Source organism: Cryptotermes secundus, unplaced genomic scaffold (genome assembly GCF_002891405.2).
Source record: "Cryptotermes secundus unplaced genomic scaffold, Csec_1.0 scaffold150, whole genome shotgun sequence".
Lineage (NCBI taxonomy): Eukaryota > Metazoa > Arthropoda > Insecta > Blattodea > Kalotermitidae > Cryptotermes > Cryptotermes secundus.
In genome coordinates this window covers 597,536-610,001 of record NW_019729898.1, presented here as the reverse complement: position 1 = coordinate 610,001, position 12,466 = coordinate 597,536, and positions in this window count along the sequence as shown.

Here is a 12,466-nt window from a genome sequence, read left to right as displayed (position 1 = left end):
CTTCGGGTTCCATATAATATTGAGAATTTATTGAGGAGCTGAGCGAGTGGTGCATTCTGAAGAAGGACTCCGCGCTGAGGAGAACATCACACTGTACACTTGATACGCAACAGGCATAACAAAAAGGACAATACACATGGCATAGAAGGAAGCCCTACATTGAACTCATTTAAAAACATTGTAAATACTAAAACACCGATCGCAGTAGTGCGGAAGTAGGCCGAAACATGTAGTGCAGTGGCGAATTTTAAAAGGGGTTTAATTTTTAAATCTTGTTACTGTCGCATGTTGGACGGTAAACAACTGGAAATAAATTCTACTCGTAATACCAACTGCAACAGGATGTTAGATATAACATTCAGTTCCATCGAGTCCGTATAAGACAATATAGCAATTACATCTCTTCACAGTCGTTGGTAACTAACAGTTTACTGAAGATATTACGCTCTGGGCTTGTATCCGGGAGGTGTTGGGTTAGAATCTCGACTGGGACACAGGCTATCCTGACAGGTTTTCTTGGTTTTCCTTTCTGCCTCCAGTCATATGCGTACGTAAAATTTTAATTAGAACATGACTCTTTCCTTTCAAATCCCTATTTATTTATCATCATTCATCAGTCGTCCTATTGTCCTACGCTATGTAATCTTGGAAGTAGAAAAGACTTTGAAGAACCGACGAGCAGGAAATATAGAAGGCTGTGGGAACCAGTCCCCAAAGTAGCAATTATACTTCCAAGACATTAATTTTAACAAGTCATGCATGACTTTACTTGCCTTGCATTATGTGCACGTTGCGTGTACTGTTTCCTAGTCGCATTAGCATAGCAGTTTCTAGTATAAGAGAAATTTACATCCCGGAATATTTACGTATTTTCTGTTTACGTTTAATCTTTACACAAAATCTCCACAGGGAAGCAATAGTGTGAGTGCCGCTGTGTTCACGTGCCCGTACCTACTTAATATCCATTATCTACAGCCTCGGACAACGTATCATTTACTGAAACACATTTACTGTGAACTCCACTGACCATATATGACGAGACTTCTTAAAATCAAGCCCAGTTTTGATTAACTTGATGTATTGGAAGAAAAGTCCTTCTTGAGAATCTGATAGTGGCCTAACTGATCCACATATCCCAAGATAATTTGCTGAGGACAATTGAGGAGCTATTTCAAGGAAATAGCGGCTCCGGTCTAGAAAACCGAAATTAAAGGCCATGGGGATTCGTTGCGCTGACCACGCGAAACCCTCTATCCGCTGAAGTTGGCACGAACTTCGCCGACAAGCGGCGGTCGCTTGGTCGGTATAGTTCGTTTGCGGACTAAAACCACAGAGTTTGTTTTTTGATGGTCGCTCAGCTGATAAAGAAATTCTCCGCCTATTTTGGAACCCTGACTTTCGTTGCAGTATTCACAGAATTCGGGCAATCATTCCTATCCTGAGGTAAATGAATCCAGCTCATATTCTGGCACCCATTTTCATGTCGTCAACATTGCGTATTGATGGTATACTAGTCAAGAGGGTGTTGTATTTAAGGTTACCAATCATCAGGATATTCGTAGGCCTATCCAGGTAAAAATATAACTAAGCCGTGCCACGTACTCTTGTACGCTTCTCCAAGTATAATTAGAATGATCAAGTCAAGGAGGATGAGGTGGGCAGGGCATGTAGAGGAGACGAGGAATGCGTATAGGAAATTGGTGGGAAAGCCAGAAGGAAAGAGACCACTGGGAAGACGAAGGGGTAGGTGGGTGGACAATATTAAAATGGATCTTAGAGAGATAGGATGATATGGTATTGATTGGATTGATCTGGCTCAGGATAGGGACCAGTTGGGGGCTGTTGTGAACACTGTAATGAACCTTCGGGTTCCATAAAATGCTGGGAAATTCTTGAGTGGCTGCAGAATTGGTGGCTCCTCCAGAAGGGCTCAGCTCCATGAGTAAGTAAGTAAGTAAGTAAGCCGTGCCACGTCACCAAGGCTTGTAGGAGGTATGGAAACAAATCTGACTTCGGAATGAGTTGGCGGCGAGCAGGTATATTCTGAGGCTGCTGAAAATTTTATTGTTAGACCAGTACTTTCCGATGGCGGTCATGAATTTCAGTAACGAAAATATTCTTTATTTTATTCATTGAGGGAAAGAGCTCTGGTGAAGAATATACGGTTCCACTTCCCCTGAAGCGTTTCAAATTATGTAGTGAAATTAACAAAGACTAAAAATTAATCGTTATGCTTCTTAGGGCACGCGGTAGCGTAGTTGGTTGAGGCACTATGCTACAAACCAGAAGGTCACGGGTTCGACTCCTAATGAGGTCGTTGTATATCTTCAGTTTACCTAATCCTCCCAGCCGCACTATGGCCCTGGGGTCGACTCTGCCTCTAACAGAAATGAGTACGAGGAATCTTCCTGGGGAGTAAAGGGCGTCCGGCGCGTAAGGCTGATAACCTCACTGCCATCTGTGAGCCGATTGTCAAGGAAATGTGGGAACGTCGACCTCTGACAACCATATGGGCCTCCACGGCCTGCTACAGGGACAGCTTTACCTTTTTACTGTTTAGTGACGGACCTATCCATAACTTCCACCAATAAAAATTTAATTTACTTTGTGTTTGTCATATATAACATCAAATTTCCACACTATCATCGCAGTGTTAGTAATAATTAGTAAATATGTTTGGTATCGAAAGAATATTGTGAACCGGGGTACCTCAGTCGGTATAGCTACTGGCCATGGGCTAGACGAACGAGGGGTCGGAGTTCGAGTCCCGGTAAGGTCCAGAATTTTCTCCACGTCATCCAGACCGGCTCTATTATACTCGTATACCTAGCCTCCGATCCAATGGGTCCGGGGTTCGTTCCCCGTGGATAAGGCGGACGAGGCGTGAAGCTGACCACTGACCTCCAATTGGTGTCGAGGTCAACAAAATGTGCATCTATACATCCACTGTCCCATACGTCTTCATAGAGTAGTGCTTAATTACTTATGCACAGGGACAACTTTACTTTTTTACTCCAAAGTATATTTCGTACAACACCTTCCGGCTTGTTAAAAACCTGTCTCTATTCCAAATTGAACTTCCATAACTGGAAAGGTGTTGCGTTATAATAATAATAAAAAATCGATTTTGCGCGTCCATGGTGTTGCTTCAATAAATGTCTGTTCTGGCGATAATGACGTAGCGTATGTATTTCGGGCTGTCTAAAATCTTTAGCTATAGGGCTGGTAAATGTTAAGTGATTTTTTTCGAAAGTAATCTTTTCTAAAACATTAGCGAGAACACCGACTATACTGACTGAGGTTTTTCGTGATTTTCTTCAGTCTCTCCAAGCAAATTCACATTACGGTACAACCGCATCCTTTCGAATTCACTGTTTATTGATCCCACCATGCGATGTTGAAGGTCTATTCTGAGCTAATGCTGTCTTTAAATACCACAAATAAAAAAAATTCACCGCAGCATCATCATCCTTAATTTCATGCACGTTTCTTTCTCTCTAGTAGGTTTAGACATGTTTTCCTGTCAGAGTTTAGCACTTCATTCTCCTAGCAACCAACCAATTGTCATCTACGACATAAATTCAACACACAAGTGTATTATCACACCATCAAGTCCAAAGCATTAAACTTGACATCCTATCATTAAATGCCTCTGCTTGATTAACTCTTTGTATGCACGTTTGCAATAAAACGCCAGTTCCCGAGCAGTAATTCTGGTTCACGTTTTCATTATAAAGTACACATTAACCTCCTTTACTATTATCCTCATCAGAGAAGTTAAATTCCTGCGCCAATCCAACTTGTTTGTGGTAACCAAGTACTCCAAATGCTTAATAAAACGTCAAATATTACAAGAGGGTTCCACGCTGTAGCGTTGTTGAACGAGGAACTAGGGCAGAAGGTCGCGGGTTCGAGTCCAGATTAGGTGGATTTCTTTTTAATTAACTTAATCCTTCCACCCACACTATGGCCCTCGGTTCCACTCAGCTTCTAACAAAAATTAGTAGCGGGAATCTTCCTGGGGGTAAAGAGCGGCCGGCGCGTAAGGCTGACAACCTAACCGCCATCTGTGAGCCGACTGTCTAGACAAAATGTGGGAGTCTCGACGTCTCATGACTCTATGGCCCTCCACGCCCTGTAACAGAGATAGCTTTACCTGTTTTTAATACAAGAAGAAGAGTTACTAATTCTTACGGCATTGAAACGTCGCGCAGGTCGTTCCAGAATTTCATAACACAGCTGAGCTGTAGGCTACAATCAAACCCTCCACGCTGTGGATCCATGCATTGTGGTCTGTCCACGGCTGCTTACGTGTATTCGCTACTTCCACTCCGTATTTCGAGGGAGTCTTCTCGTGTCAGTAGCACGAGAATGTGCCCTGTCATTTTGACAAGGGATTTAGGATGCAGCCATGCCACTAAATTGCACAGTAATAACACAGGATGATGGATATTTGTTTGGCTGTAGCGCGCCAAACACAGTCATACGCCTGTAGCACAATGCATGGACGCTTTGTTTGCTGGTGCTGAATGTTACTGAGCTCATCTCGGTTTTGCAATAGATTTTCTAAAATGGTTTTGGGAAACAAAAAATAAATCACATTCTGTCTTAAAATTGATGCAACCCTCCTCTATAGACCTTGCCATAGCTCAAGCGGTTAGTCGCTGTCTTCAAACCGCGGCTACCCGGGTTCGATCCCGGGTCCGGTCAAGTGGGATTTTTGGTGGACAAAGTGGCGCTGGGGCAGGTTTTCTCCGAGTACTTCGGTTTCCCCTGCCAATCCTCATTCCACCAAATTCTCCATCAACATAATCACCCGGGGCAGGTACAATAGGCCAATCAGTGGCCGCCGTGCCGAGTGGACCCAGTTGGATTCCACCCCACCCCCCACTAAGCGAAAAAAATTACTTAGTTTAATTTTTTACCATGATCGAAGGTTTAGTTTAAATGCCAGTTGTTGATAAAAATGTTGCATATCTTGAATCTGAGGTTGATAAATACAGATTAACGCCATTTTAGTCTGGCAGGTAGGAACTAAAGTTTCGGAGGACTCTGTTGCCTCCATCTTCATGGTTTTTATTAAGAAAGCACAGTTTTTAAGTTACTCGATGAATATTAGGACTGTGAAAATATACGTGTATACCAGTCTAGTTATTCACTATTAACGCCGTCATACTGTAATTCAATAATTATTCTAGGATCGTCTTATATTAGGTCTACGTATTAAGTACCAGAAAACAGAAGTCACCGAATGAAAGTGTATGGTGAGATTCATAATTTTAGGAGCTTGGAAGGGCGTAAATGAAAATCCTCACAACCAAGCTATAGAGGAACAAAAGCAGATGTATCATCCATTCTAGGAGCAATAAATTTCATCTTAACAATAATTAAAATAAAGCCAGAAAAAAAAACCTTTTTTTCCTGAGCTGTGAACAGTACACCCGCCACCAAAATATTATCTTTTCCAATGGCTCTTCCAGCCCGTTCAGGGCTCAGGCCTCTTATTCAGTTCCGTAATCATTTTTACACAGACGGTAGGGCTCCTTGGATGAGTGATCAGCCCGTCGCAAGGCCGCTACCTAAACACAAGACAACACATACACAGATATCCATGTCTTGAGTGGAATTCGAACCCACGATGCCAGATTCCAAACCAGTGAAGGCAGTTCATGCCTTAGACCGCGCGGCCACTATGAACAGCCACCAAATATTGTTAGGGTGCAGAAGCATAGGACAGATTACTAATGCTTATAAAATTTTGATCGTAAAAGTAAGAAAATACTTAGAAGACCTCAGCTTAAGTTAAAGGATAATATTAAAATATATTCGATGAAATAGGTTTGGAAATTTTGGACTGGGCTTATATGGCTCAGGACATGGAGCAGAGGCGGCCTCTGGAAAATATCGCAATGAACATCCTGGTTCGATACAAGGGGTGTAATTTTCTGAGTCTGCATCTATTATTTTCTTGAGAAGGTTTCTGCTACATGGATTTAAGTTAGTGGATTTCTTTCGGGATTTACGTAAAGGTTGTGAGATGTATTATTTTCAGTTCATAATTGTTTGAGGCACTATGCTACAAGCCGAAAAGTCGCGGATTCAATTCCCGATGAGGTCATTGAATTTTTTTCAATTGACCTGATTCTTTCATCCGCAATGTGGCACTGAGGTACACTCAGCCTCTATCAGAAATGAGTACCAGGAATGTTCCTGGGGGTAAAGGGCGGCCGGACGGCGCGTAAGGCTGACAACCTCACTGCCATCTGTGAACCTATTTTCTTGAAAAAGTGGGAGCCTCGACGTCTCACAGCCCTATGGGCCTCCACAGTCCGCTACAGGGATAGCTTTACCTTTATTCTAATACTTTCAAAAATGATTTTTGAATCAAAATAAACGTGTACAAATATCACATATAAATATAATTCAAACCTGTAAAGTATGTATGCACAGATATTGGGCTTAGTGACGGTGTAGGGAGAAAAGGCGCGGAACTTCATTCAATCCTACAATTCCGGTGTGTGACAGAAATTGTAAACGTTTTTCTTTAGCCTCATATTTTAATAAAAGTTTCCATTATTTGCTGGATTTGGAAGAAATTGTTTAATTTCTTTCAAATCCGTTCTCTCAGAGCGCCTCTTACAGGCCGAAGTGCAAACGAAAGTAGCCCCGTTTTAAAACTTTCATCACTGCACTTCAGTAATGATCCACACAGTCCTCAGTCATTCATGATGTTATGCAGTAACTCCACAAATTTTTCAACGAGTTCCTGCATTACATGTATTCTGCAGTGACCTAGTTTGTACTGCAGCTTGATTGCAACCAATCGGATTCGGTTCTCGCTTGATTCACTTGAAATTAATATACAAATAATTCACACTGAATATTAGCACTCTCATGATCTGGTATCTGTGACCGTACTTGTCGGAGTCCTCTCATTCAATTTCAGTTAAGATAACTCCGCCCACTTTTTCTTTCACTGCTGCAACCACTGCTACAGTTACGAGTTCCCAACAGTAGGATGTATTTGATTAATATTGCATAGGAAAGTCTTAGTTCTTGAGAACAGGGTAATGAACCTATCTATCTATCTATATCTATCTATCTGTCTATTTGTCTGTCTATCTATCTATCACCTTAATTCTACCCATTGATACCTACAGTATGTACCAGACTCAACGGTAGCACATCCCACAACAGCATTGTTAGTCACCGCCGTGAAAACTTCAAGTTCCAAGAGGCGTAGAATCCTGAAAATGGAAGCAAAAATCAGGCGATCACAAAGTACCATATTTAACTCTACGAAGTCCGTGTAGTGTTATCGACGCCCTGTTACTAGTTTTCTTAGAAGCAGTAAGGTAAAGGTAAAGTAGTCCCTGTGCTTAACTAATTAAGCACTACGCGATGAAGGTGTATGGGGGAGTTGATGTATAGATTCACATTTTCTTGACCTCGGTACTAGCTGCAGGTTAGTGGTCAGCTTAATGTCCCGGCCGCTTTACCCCCTGGGAGAAAGCCTTCCATACCCATTCGTTAGGAGGCTGGGTGGGCTCCAGAGCATGTCTGAGTGACGTGGAGAAGGAAAATTCTTGACCTCACCGGGACTCGAACTCCGACATCTCGGGCTTCCAGCCCGTATCCAGTCGCCATACCGACTAAGCTATCCCGGCAGCAAGAGGCATTATTGAAATCGGACGTAGAAATTCTAAGCGAATTTCTATACATGATTCGCATGTTCTATGGATGCAGTAAGAAAATAAAGTTTATTAATTTGTGCGTCCCCTTTACAAGTGCCATTCTCTTTAATTAATCCCACTCAAATAATCTTATTCCCGTAATGTACTTGCGGAGTATTTACAGCCGTCCGTCCAGCCATCCACTTATTTCTAATAAATTTGTTCAGTTGATAGTAGGGTGTGCGTAAACATATGCCTGTAATGAACCTGTTTTATTAATGATTCCTCCCTTTTTCGCGAATATGTTAATTTTAGGATCGATGAGTTATCAATTGCCTATCATAATTTCATATTCATAAGGTAAGGTAAAATTGTCCCTGTGCTTAAATAATTAAGCAGTATGACATGAAGGCGTATGGGGGAGTGGATGTATAGACCCACATTTTCTTGATGTCGACATTAGTTGTAGGTGAGTGGTCAGCTTCACGTCCCGGCCGCTTTAGCCCCAGGGAAAGAGTTACTGGTACCCATTAGACGGGAGGCTGGGTGGGCTCCAGTGCCGGTCTGAACGGCGTGGAGAAGGGAATATTCTTGACCCTACCGAGACTCTAACTCCGATCCTTTTGCCGTCCAGCCCGTAGCCAGTCGCTATACCGACTGACCTATCATGGCTCCTCTTTTATATTCAGAGCCTTCGAAATTCGAACCCGACCTGTGTCAATAATCTCAAAAAAAAATAAAATAAAATAAACTAGTAGAAATTTATGTTACCGATTATGTGAGAAAGGAAGAAGTGTTAATTAGAGTCAGTAAGCAGAGGAATATCCTACACGAAATAAGAAAACGGAAGGGTAATTGGATTGGTCATATCTTACGCAATAACTGCCTTCTAAAAGAAGTTATTGAAGGAAAGATAGAGGGGCGGATAGAAGTGACCAGAAGACGAGGAAGAAGTCGTAAGAAGATGCTGGATGACCTTGGGGACAGAACAGGATATTCTCATTTGAAGGAGAAAGATCTAGATCGCATTAAATGGAGGAACTGTTTTGGAAGAGACTGTGGACCTGTCGTCTGACAGATAACTCATGAATGAATGAATGAAGCGGAATTGGAAGAGATCGTCTAAACGCATTGTAGAGCCACCTCAGTAACACGCTTTACATATCAAATATACCACAAATTACGGACAATATTCACCACACTTCAATTCTTAAAGAAAACATTCATTATCCGAGAAGAGATGCACTTGACTTAGTATCACTGCAATCATAGGAAAATGTAATGATTTTTTCTGTAAAGCATAGCTGGCTGAAATGATGAAGATCGTACAGAGTGATATAGAGAGGATGAGAGAAAGAGAGAAAAGAATCCTCATTCTCCACATGACTTTCTCTTTTAGCAAAGAGCAAAGTAGAAAGAGATACACTACCATACGAGAGATATACCTATCAGAGAGAAATGGCAAGGAGTACGGGAATGCCGCCATATTGCACTGCGTGTTGAACGCAACGGCAACCTACACTCGTAAAGTTGCTTCGGATCATTTTAAACTTTCGACTATGTACGTATCAGGCATAGTCGTGTCTTCCTTGGGCCATTTAAAATTCCAGTCTACATGCGGTCCAATGTCGGGGTACGGTTTCTCATTAATAAAGAATTTGAAAGCTAAATTCGAACTGACCCATGACATTTGCCATACATTTCAAAGCGTCAGAATTTATAATGATATACTCGTGTATGTATATATAAGAGACGGGATTATACAGTAGGTATAGCGATTGGCTACGAGCTGGACGACCGAGGGGTCGGAGTTCGAGTCCAGGCAGGGTCAAGAATTTTCTCTTCTGCACGTCTTCCAGACCGGCTCTGGCGCGCATCCAACCTCGTATCCAATGTGAACAGGAGACCTCTTTCCCCGGGGTAAAGCGGCCGGAGCGTGAAGCTGTCCACTCACCTCAAATTAGTGCTGAAATCAAGAATACGTGGATCTATACATCCACTCCCCATGAATCATCATGGCGTAGTGCTTTATTAGTTAAGCACAGGGACATCTTTACTTTTATGGATATGGTATATACGTATATATAAAAGTTCGTGACTATCTTATATTAGTATTGTAGCGTGCAGATACGTTTCTAGGCGACGGCATGGTAAACATGCTCCCACGACAACGGGTACGCATGCAACAATAAAGGTACTGCTGGAAACGATGTTTTCTGCTCGGTCCGTGCAAAAGGGTTATAAGAAGGACAAGCAGCTTGCAGTAATTTGATTTCTGTGGACTGAAGATATAAGAAGTGCGGAAATTCATTGCAGACTATCAACATAGTACAGTGACTGCATTTCACTCGTCCATGTGGACAGGCACCCTGATAATTATTCGTTATTGACAATTGTTCAGCCATTTTTGAATATTTAAACATATTCGCACACGATTTGCTGCGGTAGAATATTGATATCATACTCTTTGACAAAGTTCGGCAACACATATTCGTACCTTAAGCCAGTAAAGGCGANTATTCGTTATTGACAATTGTTCAGCCATTTTTGAATATTTAAACATGTTCCCACACGATTTGCGGTAGAGTATTGATATCATACTCTTTGACGAAGTTCGGCAACACTTATCCGTACCTTAAGCCCGTAAAGGCGTAACACTGTGTGCTGCTATTTTTGCTGCATGTAACCCTTAATACAAATATGACCGGGACTGATTTGTGTGTAAACAAGCCGCTCTGCACAGCAGCTTTGCGACCTTGAGAGAGTGAAACCACCACCTCCACCTTCCCTCCTGTTCGGGTTAGAACCTGTTCAGTCCTGTCTGGCAGTTGCTAGAATGATCAGCGAACAGAAGGTACCGCGGATCGTGGAACACATTGTGATCAAATTCCTCGTTGGAGAAAACGTTCCGTCCCTGAAATTCGCTACAGACTCCAACAACAGTATGGGGAAGAGTGTCTCTCACGGACCCGTGTGTTTGAGTGGTGTAAGTGCTTCAGAGAAGGCAGAGAGCGCGTGGAGAATGAACCGCATGATCGTCGGCAGCGAACATCCGTCACCGAGCCAAACACTGATCGTGCAGACGCTCTTATTCGTGAGAATAGGTGCATCACTATTAAGGAACTTGGAGCAATGCTGTCCATCAGTGTTGGTAGTGTAGAAGACATCCTGAAATACCACCTGCACTATCGCAAGGTGAATGCACGGTGGTTACCACGCAGGGTGACGGACGTGAACAAAATGGTGCGCATGCAAGCTGCCAGTCGTCTCCTACAGCAGTTTGAAGACGAAGGTGATGCATTTTTGAAGTCTGTAGTGACCACCGATGAAGCGTGGGTGCACTACTTCATTCCCGAGTCCCAGCAGCCACCACGTGAGTGGCGGCATACCAGTTCTGCCAAACCCAAGGGAGCGCGGAGGAGCCGTTCAGCAGGAAAAGTGATGGCAACGTTCTTCTGGGACTGGCAGGGGGTTATCCATGTAGACTTTCTGACAGATGCCAGAACAGTCAATGCAGCTTATTACTCAGANCAAGCCTTTTTTGAAAAGGGCATCAGGATGCTTCCAGAACGTTGGAAAAAATGTGTTGACTCCGGAGGGGAGTACTTTGAAGACTGACATGTGCAAGCGTTTGGCAATTATGGTTTAAAAAAAAAATCAGTCCCGGTCATATTTGAACAAAGCGGCCATGTTGATGCTACTAGTGATGAAAGACAATTGAGTCGCGAACTGAAAATCACCCAATACAGAAAGAAAATAAAATCCGTGTCTTTAGTCCACAAGCGAACTATACCGACCGAGCGACCGCCGCTATTCGGTGAAGTTAGTGTCAACTTTAGAGGATAGAGTGTGTTGCATGGTCAGAGCAACGAATCCTCACGGCCTTTAATTTTCGGTGCTCTAGACCAGAGCCGCTACTTTTTCATTCAAATATCTCCCAAGTTATCATCACGAGGCTGAGTGAACCCCGTTCCAGACCCACTGCTTCTCAGAAAATCTGGTAGCGCCGGAAATCGAAACCGGGACCTCTGGATCGTAGCCAGGAACTCTGACCACTAGACCACAGAGGCGGACAATCCAATACAATAGGGAAGTCCCATGCGCGTTCATAAATGGGGCTATTAGTAAAAAAGACAGAACTTGCTGCTTGTACTTCATGATTTACCTCAAATATATTATTTACTTTATGTTGTATAATGTTACTAATCTCTGTATGCTCTCTACTCTATACTGTATTGGTACCCATAGAAAGATAACTGTAAGAAACTATAAGATTTATTTTCTCGGTTATTTAGAAACCTACAGTACGTAGTTAAGTGTAAGAAGCGAAATCACAGACGACATGATACAGGTTGTGATGCTGTGTAAAATCACATACAGGTTAAGAACCGAAGAAATATAATTTGTAGCCGCATGTATCTCATTAATCCCTCAAGGCGATATTTGAGCCACTGGGAATTTTGACAACATTTAGATATAGTTGTTAATTTGTATTTAAATTGGCAAAAATCTTTTCAGATCGACGATAATGACTGAACCACTATTACACTGGATATTTTCAAATCTATTTCCTGTAGACCTAGCTTTCTATAATTGATATTACTTCAGTCTTTAAGAGTTTTTTTTCCCCTTGGCACTACAGCCCCAGTGGGCCTAGGCCTACCTCCATGAACTTCTCCGTTCACTTCGGTTTTTCTAGATCTTACACATTCGGTAGGACCCTTGGGCGGGTGATCAGCTCGTCGCAAGGCCTCTACCTGTACACAAACACAGAAAAATGCACACACACAAAC